General features: G+C 43.8%; 1 protein-coding gene across 1 annotated transcript in view; it reads right to left on the bottom strand.

Moving 5' to 3' along the window:
* Positions 1-20,307, bottom strand: part of WWP2 (WW domain containing E3 ubiquitin protein ligase 2) — a 149,389-nt gene that overhangs the window by 58,953 nt on the left and 70,129 nt on the right. The window lies entirely within an intron of this gene.

The following is a 20,307-nucleotide window of genomic DNA, read 5'->3' on the forward strand; positions in this document are numbered from 1 at the left end:
ATGGCCGTTAAAAATGGATAAAGAAGGCGCAACTGAGCTATGGAAATAAAGATTTAATTTGGACTCTCTTTTTCCATCTTACTTTTCCCTAAGCTAATTTCATAAATTAAAAGCTGTCAACCAGGGACGCCTGGGTGGCGCAGTTGGTTGGACGACTGCCTTCGGCTCAGGGCGTGATCCTGGAGTCCCGGGATCGAGTCCCACATCAGGCTCCCAGCTCCATGGGGAGTCTGCTTCACTCTCTGACCTTCTCCTCGCTCATGCTCTTTCTCACTGTCTCTCAAATAAATAAATAAAATCTTTAAAAAAAAAAAAAAAAAAAAAAAAAAAAAAAAAAAGCTGTCAACCACACCTCAGTCAAAAAAAATATCTCAAAGTCCCCACTTCATGGGAAGAAATGTTAGTATTGAGCATCTTCCCACAACTCCTCATCGAAAGTAGAAGGAGTACAGATTCGTTCCAAAGGGAAAGAATCTTCGGCCACTGGTGAATGTATGTGAATGTGCTGAGTGCAGAGAGCTTGACAGAGATAAAATTGGTTAATAAAAGGTTTATTCCGGCCAAGAATACCCTTAAAAGGACAAAAAAAAAAAAGCCTTTTTGATTTGGTACGCACAGTCCACAGTAGAGGGCTGTACCACTCAAGAAGCAGCAGGCTGCGTGGGCAGCACAGGAAAGGCGACATCAGTCCCGTCACACGCACAGGCTCCGAGGGGCCCGTGATCACTTCCAGTCTGCAGCTGCTTGTCCCTCTGCAGAGCAGCTGGACATGACAACAGGGTGGGCCCCATTAAGTCTCCTGGCTCCTCCCTCCCTTCCCCGAAAGGGCCTGTGGTCAGAGTTGAGAGCGAATACTCTCAGAAATGCTTCACCACTAATGATAGCAGCTCACCCTGAATGATGGGCTGCAGCAGGGCTGGGATTAGCCTGTAACCAAGGGCAGCTGGGACCACTTGGCAGGAATTGCTGCCTCCCTGGCCGCAGCCCACTGCCACCTCCGCCCTCCCCCCAACACACACACACACACACACACACACACCCATTCCCCAGATTCTTCCCTTGCTCTCAGTCTGCAGTTTCCACTTTTTTTTTTCACCTTGAATTACCTTTAACATAAGACTCTCTGAAGGAGGAAAGGCCTCAGCAGTTGAGGAAAATCTCTTCAGCAGTTTCCTCTCTTGGAGAACTCGCTCAGCCCTTACAAGATGGGATTGTGTCGTGATTAAAAGCTGGCTCAAATGCTGAAACCACACACCATAAGCCAAAATAGTATCAGGACAAAAGTGAGACGGTGGGGTGGGGATGAGCTGGGCTCCACCACAGGCGGCCTGGCTCCGGCTCTGCCAGTGACTTCAACTTTGGCCTGATCCCGCCACCATTTTGAGGGTGGAGAAGTCAGCAGGGGCAGGAGGCAGCAGAGGGCAGGGGAGAGGGTGGTACGCAACCCCAGAGACAGAAGATACAACAGCAGAACTCCACAACTGGTTTCAAGTTACCTAGTTACAGAGATTCAGTTCTCGCTCTTTCTTTTTTTTTAAGATTTTATTTACTTATTTGAGAGAGAGATAATGAGAGAGAGCTAGCATGAAGAGTGGGGGAAGGTCAAAGGGAGAAGCAGACCCCCTGCTGAGCAGGGATCCTGATGTGGGACTCGATCCTGGCTCTCCAGGATCATGACCTGAGCCTAAGGCAGTTGCTCAACCAACTGAGCCATCCAGGCACCCAGATTCAGCTCTCTCAACAGCATGCCCTACTCAGAATGCTGGTAATCCTTACCTAAGTTCCTCTCTCAGGACCTGAGGCCTCCCTAAAAAATCCAGCCAAGGCCAGGGCCCTGGAATTCTCTCTCCACGTTCCCAGAAGCAGATCTGCTGCATGTGAAGTCCCCCAGATGGGGCTCTGGGCTGTCCCTTGGCATTCAAGCATTGCCATTCACAGAGCTGGCCTCAGTCCTCAGCTGTACCTAGAGCCACAGCCCTGGTTGCTTTGGGACATCTTGCATGAAAGTGGCTTCATGAAAGCCACTGAACAGCATTCAATTATTTTCTGAGCACTAAGCCCTGGTCTAGGGCTAACAACAAAACAGAAAGGGTCCCTGGTGCTCCAGGTTGGTGAACACATGGAGATGTGGGTAGAGCGGTGTGCCTGGAGAGGGCGTGGAAGCTCCCCACCTTTCCTCATACCTCGCCCTATGTGTGTCTTCCATCTGGTTGTTGATTCATATTCTTTATCATATCCTTTGGCAAAGTGGCAAACACTTAAAGACAAAAACAGAAAGAGTCCCTGATCTCAAAAAGTTTACATCTTAGTGGAAATGTACCGATCTGTAATTTTGCATCACACTCTACAATACTGACATGTGAGAGCCACTGGGCCAGTGAGTGAGACTGGCTGACAATTTGGCAGTGTCACTCCAGTACAACTTTGTTGACCATCATCACAAATACAATACTTTTTTTAAGATTTTATTTATTTATTTGACACAGAGGTAGAACGAGCACAAGCAAAGGGAGCAGCAGGCAGAGGGAGAGGGAGAAGCAGTCCCCCCCACTGAGCAGGGAGCCCGATGTGGGACTCGATCCCAGGACTCTGGGTTCTTAACCTGAGCTGAAGGCAAGCACTTAACTGGCTGACCACCCAGGAGCCTCACATAAGCAATAATTTATGTGGCGTAGTTGAACAAAACTTTGTTTCTTTGGTTTAAAAAGAGGCCTGCCCTAGCACTGGAAACATAAGTGAAAAGAAGAGGAACAATCCAAAAAAGTAATAGCTCACAAGTCAGAACACAAAACCTTTTGCAAAATTAACAGTGGAATTCAAAATTTGGTGGTGGCTTAGAATTTGAGATTAGTCTATCATATCCTTCACAGGGAAATTGATTTTTTTTTAAAGATTTTATTTATTTATTTGACAGACAGAGATCACAAGTAGGCAGAGAGGCAGGCAGAGAGAGAGAGAGGAGGAAGCAGGCCCCCTGCTAAGCAGAGGGCCTGATGCAGGGCTTGATCCCAGAACCCTGGGATAATGACCTGAGCCAAAGGCAGAGGCTTTAACTCACTGAGCCACCCAGGTGCCCCGGGAAACTGATTTTTAAACATAGTTGGTAGCTTCATCAAAATTCAAAATTCCTGCTCTTCCAAAGACATTGTCAAGAAAACGAAAAGATAATCCAGGGACTGGGAAAAAATATTTGAAACTATTTATATGATAAAGGACTTAAGTCCAGAATATATAAGGAACTCTCAAAACTCAATAACAAACCAATATAAAAAAATAGTCAAAAGATTTTAACAAACATTTCACCAGAGACAATCTAGAAAAGGCAAATAAACACAGGAAAGTTGTTCAACATCATTAGTCATTAGGGAAATATGAATTAAAATCACAATGAGATACCATCACATGCCTATTAGAATGGACACAATAAAAACAGACAAACAAAAGAACTGACAGTAGCAAGTGCTGAGGAACATGGACACAAAGCAACTGAAAGTCAAACACTGCTGGAAGGAATGGGATGTGGTACAGCCACTTTAGATTACAGTTTGGAGGAAAAAGAAAAGAAAAACCATTGGCAGTTTCTCATAAAGTTAAATATTCACTTGGCATACAAACCAGCAATCCCACTCCTAGGTATTTACCCAAAAATGGGGGGAAAATATGTTTCCATAACCTTTAGCCATATTTTATAGTGACTTTATTCATAATTTCTAAAACGGTTAACAACCCAAAGTCCTTCAGACTGTGGTACATCCATATAAGGGACTAGTACGTAGCAAATAAAAGCAAACAAACTACTAACACATGTAACAACATAGATTCACATCAAACACACTACAGGAACCAGAAGACAGGCTCAAAAGGCTACAGTGTTTCATTCCATTTTTATAGTATTTAGGACAAAGCAAGGCAAACTGTATGGAAAGAAAACAGATTGGTGTTGGCCAGTGGTGGGAGGTAGAAGGAGAGGATGACTGCAAAGAGCCACGAGGGAATTTTTCAGGAAGATAAAGCTATCTATATCTTGAATACAGTAATGGCTACCGGACTTATGCTTCAGTCAAAAGCCACAGAACTATACACAGCAAAGGATGAATTTTACTGTTTATAAAGTACACCTCAGTAAACCTAACTTAATAATTTTTAAACATCAATTTATATATTTCAGCCACTGCAAAAACAGTTCATCACACAAAGAAAAAATAAAAGTCAGCAAAAGTTTTAAAAGACAGGTAACTTACTGTGTGAGGAAATGCTAAACACACACACACACACACACACACACACACACACAAACAAGATTCTCAGGAAGAATGTACTTTAGGCGATATTCAAGACTCTCCAAACACTCTGTATTACTAAATGTGAGGATTCTTCAAAGCTCAGGAACACATTTCTCTGAAATACTGAGAATTCCTGGCTGCCTGGACACAGGTTGCTGAGCATAATTTTCTACATTGGTAAAAGAGGACTGGGGTACAAAAGGGAGGTTCTGTGACCTCAGATTCAGGCCCATTAGTATTTGACCTCAGCTCATACAAAGTTTCAGAGTATAACAACTAACAGTGAGTTTTCCTCCATTTACAAAGTCAAATCAATAACAATGCAAAAGTTAAAAATCACCTAATAACCTTCAAACTCTTCTCACATTCCAATCCAGGGAACTGATATTTGCCGGGATGACTGGACCCAAGAGGGTGGCCGTCCGGCCCCTCCTCCAGGGCCTCTTAACTGGGCATTGTCTTTTAATAGCAGCATGGAAACAAAACTGAGTGAGGCTGGGCCAGTTTCCAGTAAGACAGAACCAGCAAAAAAAAGCAGGCACTTAAAATAGAAGCAATGAAAAAAAAAGGAATTGGCGATGGGAAAAGAAATGGTTTCCACCATTCAGAGATGCATTGTGAATCAAACCTGCTCCCCACCTACACGCTCCTCAATCCTTCCTCTCCATTCAAATGTGGATTCAGGGGAAACTAAATAAATAAATAAACAAACAAACAAATAAATAAAAATAAGGAAGGGATGAAAAAGGAGAGGTGAAAAGTAAAGGTGCAATTAAGAGTTAAAATGGGACCATTCTCATCATACCAAGGGTAATTTACAGCTCCATTCCACACCCTACCTCTAGCTGCCAGCCTCAGAAATGACAGGAAAGGTAAAAATAAAACTGCTGCCAAGTCCATTCAACGTTTTGGAAAGACAAATGATTTACTTGTGCCCAACCTGGAGTACAGAGCAATCATCTCAACAGTGGCAGCTTAAGAGACTAAAAGATTCATCTTACACGAGAACATACGATACATTCCAATTCATCTAACCTAATTCCATGTTGTAGGTCGAGAATAACAGAAAAGAATACCCCAACACCCTCCCCAAGCTGAACGGGAGCTGAAGTTCAGGGGAAGTATTCACTCCTCATTCTACCCAGCTTGCTGCAGCAGTCAATGACTGATCAATGTCCCTTGCCCTCAGATGCCACGAGGACATACGCAGCTCAAGCGGCGAGCATTGTGGGCCACCGGCTCACATGCAGGAGGAACCTGCATGAGCAGACCCTGAGGTCCCCACGAGGCGGAGCCCCACCTCGTTTCGTACAGGTAAGCCAAAAAGACGTCTCCACCTTGTCCTATTCAAGTTGTCTCTTTTGAGTGTCCCTTGTGCTACAACCTCAGACCAAAAAGGACGACATGGGGACCTGAGGTACTGGGGTCAAACAGTGCATTCTGCTGTTATTTCTAAGCGTTCTGACCCAGCAAATCACAAAGGCAGAAATCCAGTGGAAGTGAGGTAAGCTCCAAAAAGAGTATGGTCCTTGGACATTCCTCAGAACATCCCTCTAAACTGCTCCTGAGGATAATTCAGGGTCTTTGTACATCTACTCACCTGGCAGACGCTTCTCTGGGCGCCCAAACCAAATCTTGGTCTAAATGGGCCTCATCTCCGAGGCTACAATAAGTTCCTTGATACTCTCTCACAAAGCATTCTAATTTTCCTTTTATGGCAAACAGAAGTATTAAAATACTTCTATTTGTAATTCAAATAGAAGTATTACAAATACTTCTATTTGTAATTATGTATTTGTTTGTTTATTTGTTCAAAGTCTACCTCCAAGAACGTCCATGAGGGCAGGCACCGTATCTTTTATGTACCTTTGCATAACCAGCACCCAGCATGAGCCTGGTCCCACAAAAAGGCATGTAAAAATATTTGCCGAATGAATAAAAGAAGCAGGCTGTCAAGTTCAAAAGTACTCTTGGGGGAACCTGGGTGGCTCAGTGGGTTAAGCCGCTGCCTTCGGCTCAGGTCATGATCTCAGGGTCCTGGGATCGAGTCCCGCATCGGGCTCTCTGCTCAGCGGGGAGCCTGCTTCCTCCTCTCTCTCTGCCTGCCTCTCTGCCTACTTGTGATCTCTCTCTGTCAAATAAATAAATAAAATTTTTAAAAAAGTACTCTTGGGCCTGTAATCTCTAGTGCTGCCTATGTTCTTTGTAGCCCAGTCACTCATCACGTCCTCATCTCCCACCATCCCTTTAGAGAATGGAATCCAGCCAGGGGATGGAATCCAGGGCCTACGAGGTAATTGAGAAGTATCAGAGCTACTGCCTTCCAGAAAGACCAGCTCTAAGCATCATGTAAAAACATTCTCTAATATCATGTCTAGAAATAAAAATCATTTCACTAGACTCATGCCCAAAAGCATATACTAAAATTGTGAGACAATCTCTAAATCCAACAAGTTTTATTTGGCATGGGTTTTTATTTGTTCTAGCTATAATTTTTAAGCATATTCTAACAAGTAAAGAGTAGGCGAGTGACTAAACATGAGAATTTAGAGAGACACCTTCTATGGTAGGCAGAATTTCTAGAATGACCCCTCCTCCCAGATACGCCACCCTAATGCCTAAAACCAGTGAATGTGACAAAATAACGCACCCTTCATTATGTTATATTATGTGGCACCGGTGAACTTAAGAAAGGGCTCATACAAGCAGGCCTGATCTTATTATATAATATAAAAACAGTATGCTTTCGGGGCGCCTGGGTGGCTCAGTGGGTTAAGCCGCTGCCTTCGGCTCAGGTCGTGATCTCAGGGTCCTGGGATCGAGTCCCGCATCGGGCTTTCTGCTCAGCAGGGAGCCTGCTTCCCTCTCTCTCTCTCTGCCTGCTTCTCCGTCTATTTGTGATTTCTCTCTGTCAAATAAATAAATAAAATCTTTAAAAAAAAAAAAACAGTATGCTTTCTCTAGCAGATGTGAAGTGGAGAGCAGAAAAGAAAATCAGAGAGATTGACTGAAAGCTCAAGGGAGTGGGGGGGGGCACCTATATGAGAAAGAATGCAGGTGGCTTTCCAGACCTAAGCGAGGCCCCAGTTAACAGCCAGGAAGGAAATAAGGACCTCAGTCCTACACCCGAAAGTAACAGAAGTCTACCAACCACCGGAATGAGCTTGAAGCAAAGTCCTCCTTAGACTTTCCAGATTAGAAGGCAGCAGCCCAGCCAGCCACACTGTGCTGCTATAGAAATATGAGCTAAAAAATGTTATCGCTTTAAGGCCTAAGTTTGTGGTGATTTTATTACACAGCAATAGAAAACTGATACAACCTTTCAATACAAATAAATGTCAATTTCCACAGAAGACAACACTAACTTTCAAATATGAGGCTAGGTAATAGCCTTGGCCAAATTCTTACAGATCACCCTATTTCACTCCGATTCCAGAACGCCTTATGCAGGTGTGGTACAGCTCTATGCGATCAGGGCTCATCTCACAGCAACAGCATTTCTGTGATATGATGTCCTTTTATGAGACAAGCATCAAAGATTCAACATTCACTTGGGAATTTCAACTATATATAAGTGAGGCATTACTGTTCTTAATGGGTTACATTCTCCTATGGTAGAGTTCGGCTACAGGGGCTTTACACATTCTTTTCCCAAAAAAGACATATTCATGTATCAACTTGTGTCTGATTCCAGTGTCAACCTAAAAAGTTGCAAAGATTTGAAAAGAACAGTCCATGCAAACGGTTCAGTATGGAAATACCAGTCATGAAGAAAAAAACAGATGAAACAGGAGAGAGAGAGCAGGCACAGGGAACCCACCATGCTCTTGGCAATTAGGCTATGCCCTGGAAAGCACAAGGCAGTCCTGATAAAAAGTCTCCCCTACACCCTGGGCCCCTGAAATCATCACTTCTCAGGAGAAGTGGCGCCAAGGAATGTAAACTAGTAGCAAGACCCACCCCGAAGTTTTGGCAAATATGGAACGAGAACACAAGACTCTTTCAACTCAACAAATATTTATTGAGCTGCTGCTACGTGCAGCAAGGCACTATTCTAGGCTCTGCTAAGGAGAGAAAGATGAATAATGCACAGATGCCTTTAACACAATATTTGGCTGAGAGTTTGGCACCACTCCCCCTGCACCTTCTCCCCCTCCAAAAAGAAGTGGATGGAAGAAGTCACTCCTCGGTAGTCTGTAATTCATTCTTTTCTAAGCTGAAAGCAAAACTGAATGATGTGATTTAAAATAAATCTTTCTTAAGTCTTTTTTAAAGGTAAAATTTTTTAAAAATAGAACACAACAACAAACAAACCTGGTCTTAGGCTCTCCTTCTCCTTTGCGAAATAATTATTTGCACTACATTCTACCTTGTGTTTTCACTACTTTCATTTTTGAAAAATTCTTGTCATTTTGTCATTAAAACCTTGTACCTTTAAAGGCTATTTGTCTACACAAAGTAGACCGAACCCGTTAGGCATGCTAAATAGTAAAGGCAAACAAAATATTCAGACAGGGAGTAAGCGAATAAGTTCCTGTTCTCTTCACACCGCTGATGCAGAATTTCACACTCCATTATCAAATAATCAGCGAACCAAAGCTGACTTCAATTCATCAAGACCAAGAAAAGGCACAGCAAACACAGGCTTAAAGTGCAAAGTCAGCCCAGAGATAGGAAACAAAAAAGGCAGCACAGAAGAGGCAAGAGGATGGCGAAAACAACTCCAAGGATATCCAGAAACAAAGAAACATAAATGGCCTGTGAAGTTTCAAGATAGACACTATCATAGCGGTATTTTAAAAATACAGTTCAATGGCGTCACAAGCAATACCACCTAAAATACAAACACCAAAAAGGTTAAAACTAAATGGGTGGGGGGGAAATATGCCAAGCAAAACAAAACAAAAAGAAGCTGGGTCAGCTATGCTAATGTCAAACCAAATAGATTTTTTAAAATTTTTACAAATCAGGTGTAATTTACATAGAGTTAAATCCACGCTTTTTAGGGGTACAGTCTAACGAGCTGTAACGAATGTGTACAATCATGCTACCACCACCACAATGAAGACACAGAGCATTTCTATCCCCCCCAAACATTTCTGGTGCCCTGTTGCAGTTAATCCCACCACCCACCCCCGTCAATTCCTAGGAACTGCTGATTGGATATCTATCCCTATAATTTTGCCTCTTCCAGAATGTTATATAAATGGATTCATACACAATATAGCCTTTTGTGTCTAGGTTCCTGCACTTAGCATAATACTTTTGAGTGTCATCTATGTTGTTGTAGGTTGTTCCTTTTCATCCTTCAGACCAAATAAATTTCCAGAGAAAAAGTACTAAAAGAGGGGGATAGTGAGATAAAGATAAAAAATTCAATTTGCACATAACTCCTATTTCAAATTCAGAGCGTGGACCCAATAAAATAATCTTGAGAAACGCATAAAGCAGAAGTTCTCAGAGACAATCTGGCCCCACCTATTGCTGCCTTCATCTCCTATCTTCCCACTACTCCCTCCACACCAACCACCAGATTGGCCTCCCTACCCTTGCTCCACCTCCAAAGGCCTTGGCAGAAGCCATTCCTCTGCCCAAATATTCTTCCTCCCAGATATGCTCATGGTCAGCCCTCATTTTCTAATCTTTGTTGAAAGGTCATCTTCTTAATAATGCCTCTCTGACTGCCTGTTTATTCCTGAATCTTGTTGTTAAATAATACAGATATAGATATATAAATATATTGCATTGGTCATATTTATTTTTTAAATAATAAAGATCAGGGGCACCTGAGTGGCTCAGTGGGTTAAGCCTCTGCCTTCGGCTCAAGTCATGATCTCAGGGTCCTGGGATCAGGCCCCACATCGGGCTCTCTGCTCAGCAGGGAGCCTGCTTCCCCCTCTCTCTCTACCTGGCTCTCTGTCAACTTATGATCTCTTTCTCTCTGTCAAATAAATAAATAAAATATTTTTTAAAAATTTAAAAAATCAGGGGCACCTGGGTGGCTCAGTGAGTTAAGCCTCTGCCTTTGGCTCAGGTCATGATCCCAGCTCCTGGGATCGAGCCCCAAATCGGACTCTCTGCTCGGCAGGGAGCCTGCTTCCTTCTCTCTCTCTGCCTGCCTCTCTGCCTACTTGTGATCTCTGTCTGTCAAATAAATAAATAAAATCATTTAAAATAATTTTTAAAAATAAAAAAATTTTAATCAAATTATAAAATAAATAAATAAATATCAATAAAATCAGAAAAAAGAGGAACACCCTGGGATTCTGCAAGGCACAGGATGTACATTTCCAGAAAGAACTAGTCCACAAGGTTAAACCTGCAAATAGGTCAGGTGGGACTTTGTAGGTATAATTTTGGCAGGGTGCTTGAACCAGATGCCAGAATGAAATGAACTAATACCTAAAGGGAAATAAGGAAGGGGGGCACAAAGAATACTGAGGCTAATAGCTTCACTATATTTTTAATAAGCTAAGGGTACATAATAACTTCAGAACACTGACAGGTGAAGCATCATGCTCTATAAACTCTGTAATTCAGTTCTGGAACTTTACATCTAAATTCAAAACTTAAATATAGAACTGTTTCAGTGTTTGAAAGGAGTCATTCTATCAAGGCTACTGAGTACATCATCATAGAGACAGTCACTAAACTAAATGCCAAAGTTCCACCTCCACAAACCTTGGCACTCTCAAAAAGAGTCATCCAGCGCCAAAAGAATCCTAAAGGAAAAGTCTAACCTCATCACGCCATACTACGCCACAAACTGGCATAAGCAACCCCCTTCCCCGCCATCCCCATCGGCCCAAAGCATCTGCCATCAGTTCTGTTCTGCTCTTTAATCACCACAGACCCAAGCTGCCTAAGCAACCATGACTAAAAAGCCATTTCTCCAAGACCCACACTCTTCTTATTTGCTTCTCTGTAAATCCTCTCCCTTTCAACCACAATTTTCTAGAACTGAGAAATCCCAAAATCCAGATACAGACCTAATTAAAGAGACATCACCGCTGTGCCCTCACTGTGGTGACCCTTATAATGGCCCCTCGTTGTTCAATGTCAGAATTACATTTTGTTTTGCTCTGTATCTCTTAAAGTTTGGTTTTCATTCCTCCCTCTGTGGATACACTTTCGGATTCTGACTACCTCAAGGCCACATGGCCACTAATACCATTTCCAACTATTCTGGAAGATGCCATTTTAAAGAGACAAATTCATAAGCTCCTCCCCCCCACCCCCATTTCTTATTTCCATGAATAACATCACAAAGCGCTGAGACCTCTCTATTCCTGCTCTTCACTCTGTCTCTTAGTCAATCAACCAGTCCTGCTCAATGATGACACCTTGTAGGTATTTCTCTTGACTTCTCTCCATTCTGCCACTGCCCAAGGCCAGTCATCAACTTCTATCTCACCAGTTCCTACAACAGTCCTCCTCTTGGCCCCTGGTTCCAATCTCAACCTCCACCGTGGCAGACACTCCAGCCTTCTTCTGTTGCAATCTTGCCTGTGTGCATGGAAGGCAGCTGGAGGGGCAATAGCAGTTTCCTGACATCTGGATTACAGATGCAAGGCTGTGACCTTGAAACTACGGTTCCTCCAGCCGATACAAAGACTTCTGTAAACACCTAATTCCCCATATTAAATCCCTTCTGCTCAAAATACCTAGCGTGGTTTCTGCTTCCTGCAATGAACCCTAAGTGATACAGCTTCAAATTTATGCATTTGGTACATTTCTGGATAATTTATCACAAAAATAGCACACCACACCCTTGCTCAAAATTCAGTGGTTCCTTAGTTCCAAAGAATAAAATCTCAAGTCCTCAGTAAAGCATAAAGGCCCTTTACGAAATGGTCTTGCCTTCTTACCCTCTCCTATAGCAGGGATCAGCAAACTGTCTACAAAGGGCCGGAGAGCAAATATTTTGGGCTTTGCAGACCACCACAGCTACATAACTCTGCCCCTTTGGAGCATAAAAGGGGCCACAGACAGTATGTAAATGAATAAGCATAGCTGTATTCAAATAAAATATTATTTACAAAAACAGGTGCTCAAGAGAATTAAGACAAGCCACAGACCAGGGGAAAATATTTGCAAAAGACATATCTGATAAAGGACTGTCACTCAAAATATATGAAGAACTCTTACAAGTCAACAATCAGAAAAGAAACCACCCAAGTAAAAAACAGACCAAAGACCTGAACAGACAACCCACCAAAGATGATACACAGGTGACAAAAAAAACCTATGAAAGGGAGAACACTCTTGCACTGTTGGTGGGATTGCAAACTGGTGTAGCCACTCTGGAAAAGAGTATGGCGGTTCCTCAAAAAGTTAAAAATAGAGCTACCCTACGACCCAGCAACTGCACTACTAGGTATTTACCCAAAGGATACAAAATACAGATTCGAAGGGGCACATGCACCTCAATGTTCCCGATGTTTATAGCAGCATTGTCAACAATAGCCAAACTACAGAAAGAGCCCAAATGACCATTGACTGATTAATGGATAAAAAAGTTGGGGTATGTGTGTATGTGTATAAAATGGAATATCAGGGGCACCTGGGTGGCTCAGAGGGTTAAAGCCTCTGCCTTCAGCTTAGGTCATGATCCCAGGGTCCTGGGATCAAGCCCCGCATTGGGCTCTCTCCTTGGTGGGGAGCCTGCTTCCTCCTCTCTCTCTCTCTCTCTGCCTGCTTCTCTGCCTACTTGTGATCTCTCTCTGTCAAATAAATAAATAAAATCTTTAAAAAATATAAAAAATAAAATGGAATATCAGCCATCAAAAAGAATGAAACCTTGCCATTTGCAATGACGTGGATGGAGCCAGAAGGTGTTATGTGAAGTGAAGTAAGTTAAAGACAAATACCATAGGATTTGACTCATATGTGGAATTGAAGAAACAAAACAAATGAATACACTAGGAGAGGGAAAAAAGAGAGAGAAGTAAACCAGAATGATAGAGAACAAATTGAGGGTTGATGGTGGGGGGGTTAAATGGGTGATAGGTATTAAGGAGGGCACTTGTTGCGATCAGCTCTGGGTGTTGTACGTAAGTGATGAATCACTAAATTCTGCATCTGAAACCAATTTTATCATATATGCTAACTAACTATATTTAAATAAAAACTTGAAAGAAAAAAAAATGCCGTACATCATATGTCATCAGGAAAATGCAAATTAAAACAGCAATGAGATACTACTACAAAGCTTTAAGAATGGCCAGAATCTAGAACACTGATAACACCAAATATTAGTGAGGGTACGGAACAATAGGAACTCTCTTTCATTGCTGGTGGGAAGGCAATACGGTGCAACCACTTTGGAAGACAGCCTGGCAGTTTCTTACAACAGTCACTCTCCTTGGTACCTGAAGGAGTTAAAACATGTACACACACAAAAAAACCCTGCACACAGATGTTTATAGCAGCTTTATTCATGGCTGTCAAAACCTGGAAAGAATCAAGCCTGTTCTTCAGTAGGTGAATGGATGAATCAACTGTGGTACAGCCAATGGAGTATTATTCGGCGCTAAAAAGAAATGAGCTCTCAATCCATAAAGAGACATGAAGGGAGCCTAAATGCATATTACTGAGGAAAAGAAGCCAATCTGAGCCACATACTTGGATTCCAATTATATGATGTTCTAGAAAAGACAGCTTTTGGAAACCATAAAAGAACCAGTGGTTGCAGGGGTTGAGGGTGAGAGAAGGATGAAAAGGTCGAGCCCAGAGGATGCTCAGGGCAGTGAAACTACTCTATACGACACTATAATGGTAGGTAAGTGTCACTGTAAGTTCATCAAAACCCACAGAACGTACAACACTGAGAGTGAATTGTAATGCCAACTACGGACTTTGGGGATAATGGTGTGTCCGTGTAGGTTCATCAACTGTTTAACAAATGGGCTATGCCAGTGTGTGATGTTGACAGAAGGCAAGACTGTGTATGTGGGGGCAGGAGGTTTATGGGAAATCTCCATTCAATTTGCAGTAAACCTAACACTGCTCTTTAAAAAACCCCCAAAACCGAAACAAGTAAACAGGTGGCATCCTAGAGCTGGTCTGTGAACCAGTTTGCTATAGCTATCTCTACAAATATCTTTTATACTGACATTAGCAAATGATTAATAGTTCCTCAAATATGCTAAGTTCTCTTTATTCTGCCTTGCCTTTGACCATGCTGTACCCTCTTCCTGGAGTGACTTGCCTTATGTTGATACCACACTGGTCTGCAAACTCCTTCCAAAGTACAGCTCAAACGTGGGAGGCATTCCCCAAAACCCCCCAGGTAGATTCAGGAACACTTCCCACTACCTTCCTCTCGCATGTGAACTCACTACCACTACACAGTCCATTGCGCTACACTGATGGTCACCTTCGTATCTCCCACTAGATGTCCTTGATGACAGGGAGCATGGCTTTCCATCTGTTTATCACCACAACCTAGCTCAGAGCCCAGCATTCTTGTCTGTGGAACCAACATTGCCTTCAAGTGCAGACATCTGCCTTACCTTGTCCTAGTTCCTGAAAAGTTCCCAACCAGCTTTCTGGCACACGTACCACACCTCTCTAGGCTCACGGAGAAGAAATGCGCAAAAAATACCTACAAAATACATAGATCTGAAGAGATAAGTGTATAATAATGTATAGTGCAGGATTTTAATTAGTGCAAAATTAATAATGTATAAATGAATGTGTAATTAATCTCCATGATTACCTTCCAATGCCTTGCTTTGACAACGCAGTGAGGTTCCTGTCCACGGTCTCAATCCTATTCCAAATAAACCAACTACTCAGGAAAGAGTCCCTTGCAAACAGGGACTGAATCTTAGTCATTTCTAAAGGAATAAATGAATTCCACTTATTTCTCCTGTTACTCCTTTCTCTTCCTGAGCAATCCTGAGGCTCTACCCAGATGTAAAGTAGAAGCTGTTGTGGGGAGGCTTGCATGAAAACTGTAAAGGTGTTCAACCGTGTTTCATGTTGACCAGGTGACATCTCTGAGTAACTACAGTTTGGTCATCTCAAGTGCAGGAGAGGTAGCAGTGGCCAACGAGGACTGAGAAAATGGCCCAGTGCCCAAAGGCTCAACTCCTGTCCTGTCCGTGCCTCTGTCCCCATTAGCTTTGCTTCCCAAACCCCCTTGGTCCTCCCAGGACTCCCAGCAGTGTTCCCAGCAGACTCACGCCCTGTTGAGTTTATTTTTCTTTCCTTTCTGGGCTCGGCTGTCTGCAGACACAGCTGATGAGCTATTTAGAGCTCACCAGAGACCTTGGGGCTTTGTAAGTCCCTGAGACGATAACTCTTTTTTAAATCTTCAGAGGTCATTAATGCCAAGGCAAGGGAGTCAATAAATTTCATATGCTTTCAACAAAGCAGGACAAAAATGAAAAGAGGAAAGAAGGGTGGGTGAAAACTCTATCAGAAGAGATTCTGAAACTTCTACATGTAGAAGAATCACAGGGGAGCATGTTAAAACGTGAGGTCTGCCCAACACTGGCCAGTACTCACAGCTGACCATGGACGTGGAATAATTCCAGGTCTCCATCCCCTCACACCAAACACACAGAGGCACGTACCTCCCTGCACATCTGCATCTACGCTTCCACAAAACAAATGTGGACACACACGACAAAGGAAAATTAATTGCTTAAGCTCCTTACAGCTTCTTCAACTAGATCTCTTTCAGTTTTCCGGCCCATTCATGAAATTCAACACCTTTTTGTCTCCCCAGTTCCCTATAGAACTGTGGAAAATCTACAGGGATTCTTTTTTTTTTTTTTTTTTTTTTTTTTAAGATTTTATTTATTTATTTATTTGACAGAGAGAAATCACAAGTAGATGGAGAGGCAGGCAGAGAGAGAGGGAAGCAGGCTCCCTGCTGAGCAGAGAGCCCGATGCAGGACTCGATCCCAGGACCCCGAGATCATGACCTGAGCCGAAGGCAGCTGCTTAACCCACTGAGCCACCCAGGCACCCCTCTACAGGGATTCTTGACTGAGGAGCTAATTGGTCAAGTCAGAAGGCATCTCCAACTGTGCTTGGAGGAGCAGCATGGCTCACAGACAGCCCCAAGAGTTTCAGCTGTGAGCTGGGTTTCCCTCCTTGCCCTGATTTCACAGAAACGGCTGGGGAGGGGCAAAGGAAAAAGTCACAGGTGACGGAGCATCAGCAAAGTACGCAGGACTCACACATCCCGACTTTCTACTCTCCAGTCTCGAATTACACACTCATTTCTAACCGAACAGTACCTCTGGAGACAGCTGTCAGTACCGGCGCGGATCCCCTCTGCCGGGTCCTTTCCCTCCACAGACGCCCCACTGGTGGCTTCTCTCGTTGACTGTTCACTCCCTCCACTAGTCAGCCCCTGAGATATCGTACTGAACCCTCACACAAGGGACCACAGTCTCTCTGCAAACTCCCACTTCCACTCTCTCCTCCGTCTTTCCCTCCACACCCACAGATTTCTTCTCCCTCTGAACTGCCCGGAACGCTCATAGTTTTATCTGCCTGTTGCACACAGATCTCATGTATCATGAAGACTGTGAACCAGCCATGGAAAGGGGAGCCCATGCTCCTGGCAAGCCGTGTGCAGTGTGTGCACAGTACCAGGCACATATCAGATCTGCAAAACCTGAATTGACTTAGGCACCGTTCCCAAAGTTAGCTCTCATTCCAGCAAAATAAAATAAACGCTTAGGGATTATTAAAGGGTGTGGTAGGTATTCCCTGTGCCAATGAGCATGCGCTCTCCCAGGGGGCTCCGTCCCACACCAGGCCGGCTCCACCACTGCCCTGGAAGAAGGAACACTGGCTGAGGACGCCGGGCAGGATGACACGGACAGAATCCGGGGGCGCCACGTAATCATGCCCACTCCAATCAAACACCAAATAGTGTCAGGCCAGGCCTCTCAGGAAGGACATCAACACTAGCGCTGTTCAGACACATTATCTGGCAGTGGCTGGCTTCCATCTGGAACCCGTTCCCCCCAACTCCCAAATTAAATTCTCAAGCCTCAGGCCGAAGTGACAGGAGCACGACCTATGAGGCCGATGTAAAGCCTCACTGACTTCCAGTCAGTGGCTCCTGCTACACAGATCAAGCAGGCAGAAGGAGGAGAAGTGGTCGTTATGGAGCCTGAAGAAATCCGAAGTTCTGACATCTGTCTGCCTCAACAGCCAACGACAGTGTCCCCAACCTAATACCATTGCTGTTCGTTTTTCTCAGATTGACAGAGGACACTTCTTCCCTTTTTTATTGTGAAATAAATCATGCAAACCAAAGAATACATTAAATATATGTTCAGTTCAAAGATGAGTAGGATGAACACATGGGGACCCACGCCCCATATCCACAAGGCAGGGAAATTTCTGTGTGCTTTTTCCTTGTTTTTCCTTGTTTTACACACCTCCGGCCCCACAGTGAAAACCAACCTACTAAATTCAAGGTCATGTATTCCCTTCCATTTTTTATAGCTTTACTGGTTATGGAGGCATCCATAAAAAATATATATGGTTTATTTTGACATTTTTAAACTTTATATAAATTACATCATACTGTGGGATTTTCCCCCATGCCCTGCCTCTTATTCAACATTATGTTTCTGAGATTCCACCACATTGATGCAACTGTCTTTCACCCATTTTAGTATGGGATGGTACTTCACTGTAAGACTATACAATAATTTATATTTACCTTACTCAACCAGACCCACTGACAGCATACTAATACGGTGTGTCTATAAATCAGTTTATGCCACATGATAAAATAACTAGGGATGTTTCACCCAATACTTTTTTTTTTTTTTTTGAAGACTGTATTTATCTATTTACTTACTTATTTACTTATTTATTTGAGAGAGTGATAGAACACGAGCAGGGCAGGTGGCAGAGAGAGAGGGAGAACCAGGCTCCCTGCTCAGCAGGGACCCATGCTGAGCAGGGAGCCCGATGTGGGGCTCATTCCCAGGACCCCAGGGATCATGACCCAAGACGAAGGCAGCTGTTAATGGACTGAGTCACTCAGACGCCCCTCACCCAATTCTTCTTAAAGAGTGAGCAAGATCTCACTGAAAGACAGAGCTTGTGTGGGGAGGAGTCTTATTCTACAAGCAAATGGTCCCTTGACTGGATGACCTTGGGTAGATGAACCCCTAAATAAAACCCTTACATGGTTCCAGTTCGACAGCTTAATAAAGGAGGCGGAAGGAGAGGAAAAGATGTTTGACTTCACCATTTTCACCTTCATGGACACGTCAAAGCATCTTTGATCAGAGTGAATAGCACCCAAGTCCAAAAAAAAAAACCCTACCCACCAAAAAGCAAAGGCTAAATATTTAGTCTAGGAGGCAGCAGGCAGAAGCCCATCCTCTCTACCCGAGGAAACCAAGGACAGCAGAGGACTGTCCTTGAATCCTGAAGGTTTGATTCGTCACCCTGCTAATTACAGACCTTGATGCAAAAACATCAGCCAGGCCATACTTCTCAGATTTGCAGGTGAGGAAATGGGTACGAAGGAGAGTCTCCAGAGCAAAGGCAGCCCCTGCCACTGTCCCTGAGCCCTCCCAGTGTGCAAGGCCCTCACTCAGCCTGACACAGCTCATCTCAGTTAATTCCGACAACGATCCCGTGAGGCAGGCAATATCCCCATTTTGCATCTGAAAAAACTGAGGTGCCAAGAGGTTTAATGACTTGTCCAATGTTACACAGCAAGTAAACGACAGGCCAAGACTCAATCTACTTTTTCTGCTAGTAAAGCCCCATACCCTGATCCAGCCAACTACCCGACTACCACCTGCCTGCGCACACTTGTCTTCTTCGGTGCAGCGGCGATGGGGAAAACAGTTCGTAGGGACAGAGAAGACACTGCCTGCAGGTGAACCTTTCAAAAGTGTCTGCTACTGAATGGCAGCCGGCTCCATGTGAATAGATACTTGGATGGCAGAGGCCTGTGAAAACTCAGCAGCCATGAGTGGAAGATGCTACAGGAGTGAAGCAGACAAAGGCGAGCTCCCATAGCACTCAAACTACTTGGAGGGCACACTGCCCACCCATAGTTAATTAGCATCAAACGTCTACTGTGGCTTATGAGAAAAGGTGCATCCAATTCTCTGCTGAAGTCTGGTTGCTGCTTTATAAGACAACAACCCTCAACACAAAACAACAAAGAAGGGCTCCTAGGACATGTGAGTTTCAAGATCTCCTCACTAGAGAACTTCAGAGAGCAATAAATGGGTCAAGAACTTAATTCCAAAGTTGTTAAGGGTTGGAGCCTGCCTTCCAGCCCCCAAATAAGTGACATCAGTTGCATATGACACAAAACTTTCCAAGTCAGCTCAAAGACCAAGATGGCAGCTGCTAGGGCCAAAGCTAAGAAGACATCATTCTCAGAGAGTGAAATGCTGAGGTGTTCTTCTCCGCCAGCTATTCACCACCAAAGAGATTCTGTTTTCTCTAGCTCGAGGTGTCCCTCATGCCTCTGTTGACACAACATTTGCCAATTATACCATTGGTCCTTACCCTGTGAGACTTGACTATTTATCCTAACTTATAACTCACCTAGCAAGTCAAGGAAAAGAGTGAATGGTCTTCGGGATGTGAGGCAACACCTTTGCACAGGCTTGGGGAAAAGAGAACAGGGAAATGGTACCCTGGCTTCTACTGATGCTACACACAAAAGATCCAAACATGCAACCCTCTCTTGCTCCCAACACCTCCCTGGCCAACCCTTAAAAATCAATGAATCCAGAGACAGCTGATGGCTATCATTACAGGGATCTTTCAAGATGCTGTGGGTAGGGGCACCTGGGTTGCTCGGTGGGTTAAAGCCTCTGCCTTTGGCTCAGGTCATGATCCCAGGGTCCTGGGATCCAGCCCTGAATCGGGCTCTCTGCTCAGCAGGGAGCCTGCTTCCCTTCCCCTCTCTCTGCCTGCCTCTCCGCCTACTTGTAATCTCTGTCTGTCAATAAAATCTTAAAAAAAAAAAAAAAAGAGGGGCGCCTGAGTGGCTCAGTGGGTTAAG

This window comes from Neovison vison, chromosome 7 (genome assembly GCF_020171115.1).
Source record: "Neovison vison isolate M4711 chromosome 7, ASM_NN_V1, whole genome shotgun sequence".
NCBI lineage: Eukaryota > Metazoa > Chordata > Mammalia > Carnivora > Mustelidae > Neogale > Neogale vison.